Source organism: Oryctolagus cuniculus, chromosome 6 (genome assembly GCF_964237555.1).
Source record: "Oryctolagus cuniculus chromosome 6, mOryCun1.1, whole genome shotgun sequence".
In the NCBI taxonomy this organism is placed as follows: Eukaryota; Metazoa; Chordata; class Mammalia; order Lagomorpha; family Leporidae; genus Oryctolagus; species Oryctolagus cuniculus.
This window is the reverse complement of record NC_091437.1, coordinates 144,988,165-144,992,337: the sequence shown is the minus strand read 5'-3', so window position 1 is coordinate 144,992,337 and position 4,173 is coordinate 144,988,165.

The window sequence follows — 4,173 nt, the reverse complement described above, 5'->3', positions numbered from 1 at the left end:
TGGAGTGGCTGGGACTCCAGGGACTCCAACCAGCGTCCATTTGGGATGCATGCACTGCAGGCAGTGGCTTTACCTGCTATGCCACAGCGCCTGGCTGGTTTGTTTCCTTTTTAATGTAGATCAGGTACTGAAGGTTGAAGCACAGGAAAGCTTACTGATCTACTTTTTGAATTGTTTTTCTGTAGTTTCTCCCCATGTCTACTTCTTTGCACTTTCCTGCTTTTGTTGTTGTTGTTGCTGTTGGTCTGTCTAAATTCTCAAGTCCTAGTGAGAGTCTTGATTTCCTTCTCCCTCATTTCCTCAAAATGACAGCCCGCAGTGATCTCATCTGTTTCGTTTCTGCTGTGCACTGACTTCTCACCACTGCTATGTTCTTTAACAGCAGCCAGAGCTCAAGTGCCACCCTTTAATTCTAGGATCTACACATCATGACTCAGTTCCCCATAATGGCCTCTATCTGGTGATGTGCTGGTCAATGTTTAACAACCATATCAGGTGGAGGGGAGCTCTTACAAGCAGTACCTGCTGATTTCTGCAGTACGAATATTTCCACCATGATCAATTCCAAACTATCAAGGTGAAGTCACTGAAGGTGGATTTATGAAGAGGTGTGCAGTGAATGGCATACTCACTGTATAAATATAACTGTAGATAACCTTGAGAGCATAGATAACAAAAAGTTAAGAAATTTTAATCTCAATTTTTATTATCTTTATATCAAAAGTAATTGATCTACTTAAGTTATATAATTTAAATGTTAATAGTCACTATATATAATAAGGAGTCTGCAAGTTACTTAAACATTTGAGAGTCAGCTCTTGTTCTCCCCCAGTTGCTGCAGGTGTGCCCTCCTGTCTGCTAAGATACCAGTGGTAGCTGGAGTGAAGTAGAATGTGAAAATCTGCTCCAGATGCCACCCTCAAGTCCCACTACAAACTGGAGATGCACAGACGTGGGTGATGTTTGGATTCCATGCATAAATTTCAACACTGACCACCTGAGTGAAACTTGTTACAATATCCAACCCCCCTTTCTTTTTAAAAAATTGCATTAAAATATATTTCTCCAATTCATATTAAAATGTATTATGATTCTCCTATGACTTTATTTTGTTTCCAAATCTTCTCTTCTCCTGTGTTTACTTGGCATGCCTTAAGAAATCAGAGAAAGATATACCAGAAGAGAATGGAACAGCTAGAATGCTAACGTTAAACTGTAACAGTAAACAAATATACTTACCCTTCTTTATAAACTTTCCCTGCAGCCTTTATGTATATTATCTTTAGCTGTCTTTGGGATTATCCAAATTAGTTTGTAGTCAGTGTAATCATTAGAAAGTTGACTTCTTTTTTAATTAGACTTATTTCATTACAATAATTAGTCTGCTGTGTACTCATTATGTGGAATTATCTTTCATTTTCTTCTAAACATTGCATTTGTTTCAAAGCCAGAAACTGTCTCAGGGCTCCTCCCACACTTAGCACTCATTAACTTTCTGAATTCAAATGTATCCTCTTTAGAACATTGAGGAGCCTATTCTCTCTCTCTCTCTCTCTCTCTCTCTCTCTCAAGTAATCAATATTATTCAAGGCAGTTCCACCTTTTATTTTTGTTTATATGACAATTTACCTCAAATATTTCACATAAACAGTTTCTTGTGATTGGCACTAATGTCAAATAGACTGTATACAAATCAGAAGATGTGTATATTTATATTCTCAATTGTACAGAGTATTTTGATATTCACTGATAAGAAGTTTAAAAAGCAGTTTCTATGAAACTGCAATAAAATTTTATATCCATGATGAGGCCGGCGCCGCGGCTCACTAGGCTAATCCTCCGCCTAGCGGCGCCGGCACACCGGGTTCTAGTCCCGGTCGGGGCACCGGATTCTGTCCCGGTTGCCCCTCTTCCAGGCCAGCTCTCTGCTGTGGCCAGGGAGTGCAGTGGAGGATGGCCCAGGTGCTTGGGCCCTGCACCCCATGGGAGACCAGGAAAAGCACCTGGCTCCTGGCTCCTGCCATCGGATCAGCGCGGTGCGCCGGCCGCAGCGCGCCGGCTGCGGCGGCCATTGGAGGGTGAACCAACGGCAAAGGAAGACCTTTCTCTCTGTCTCTCTCTCTCACTGTCCACTCTGCCTGTCAAAAAAAAAAATTTTTTTATATCCATGATGAATATTTACATCTAATTTATACCTGATCAATTATATGGCTTATATCTGAGAAAGCCTAAGAAATTCATGGAAAATATGCAGTATATTTTAATTTAGTTTCCATGAACTTTTTGAAGTATCCTCTTATTGATATATAGTACTTACAAAATAAATGCTCTATATTGTGCATATAACAAATACTAGATATCCATAATATAAGAACTTAAAAATTTTGTGGAAAAATTGAATTGGGCATTTTGAGATGCCTAAGTAGTTCTTTTTAATAATATGCCTTTTTCCATGAAACTCTGAAAGTTCATTTATAAATAGTCATTAAATATTTTGCCAAACAAGTTTGTCTTTTAATTCCATTTTCCACAAACTCTGTGAAGACTCCTTATGTTTCTGCTTGTTGTACACAATCTCGTTATATAATATACAAATATACATATATACACATACATGTATATATATATTTCAAAAAACTAATGGAAAAATAAAATTAAAAGATATGTACATTCTCTATGACATTTTTGAAAACTCCCAGTATGTACCATCATTTTGGTATGAGTATATGGTAGTCATTAAGCCAGTTATTAACTGAATTGCCTGAATAGTGTCACTACTTGTCAGATGTTCCTCTTTATGCCATAGCACTTTCTCTTCCTGTAAGACAGGAATGATAATAACATCTTCCTGTTAAAGTCCAACCTTATACAACGATGGGAGGATTCTGGGGAAATAAAGTTTGGAAAAATAGTGTGTGAATTAGGTAGGCAATATCCATAAATTTGGTAAATCCAATTGCTGTAGAATTTGTTGAATGTGACTGGATGTTCGTGTCCCCTACCTCTGTGAGTTCACATAAAATAATTTCAGGTGGGCCTAAGTATGTCATTGGTAGAATATCCTGATACATTTTAATTTCAAATAAACCATAAATGATATTTAGTATCTAAGTATTACATGAGACATACTTTTAAAAAATTCTGTTTAACAACGGGAGTCACTGTGCACCTGCTCCCCATGCAGGATCTCTGTCCTTAATGTGTTTTACTATGAGGGTTAATGGTAAAACTACTAGTCGACAGTACTCTATATGTTGTGCAGTTGTGTGGGTACAGTCCGTTGAAATCTTTGCTTAGTATATACTAAGTTGATCTTCTGAATATAAAGATAATTGAAAATGAATCTTGATGAAGAGTGGGATGGGAGAGGGAGGGGGAGATGGGATGGCTGCGGGTGAGAGGGAGGTTATGGGGGAAAAAGCCACAACAATACAAAAGTTGCACTTTGTAAATTTACATTTATTAAATAAAAAACCCAAAATATTCTGTGTATCCAAAATTCATGCTTAGATGAGCATCATTGCATTGTTATTTGCTAAATCTGGCAACACTAGCCTTGTGGACACTTTTGTTCAGGGAAGCCAGGGTTAGGAAACAGAATTGAGCATGGAGGAAGGAAAATCAAGAGCAGCCTGGAATCCACCAAAGCCTCTGAATCTGCCCCTCAGCACCTTCACCCACGATGAGGAGATCACAGTAGCTGCCACTCACTTACACATCACCTAATCTCACCCAGAGCTTTCCTGTGGCCAAACCTTAATGCGGAACCATGGAGGTAGGGGAATCCAAGAAATGCAGTTCTAGCCTGGTTCACTGACCAGTACGAGATGTCATATTGCACAGTAATGAGTCATACATGTACAGCTCTAGATCAGCACTTATGCATAATACACATTCAGAAAATATTATGCTTTACTGTAACTGTTTCTCCATTTTAGTAATTTTGCCAAATGGGATCTTAGACTCAGAAGAGGGTCAAGGGTTCAATGAAGAGTAGTACAAGGTGCAAGGTGTAGCAAATAATTAAGCTGTCAACTAAGGAAATGAGTTTTTTTATTGGAACAAAAGACAACTTTGCCTTGAGATTATAAAAGAAGCTCTCTTGGGGAAGTAACCATTTTCTCCCAGACGCGACAGAGGCCTGAGGGCCGCTCAGGGCATGGGATCGTCGCA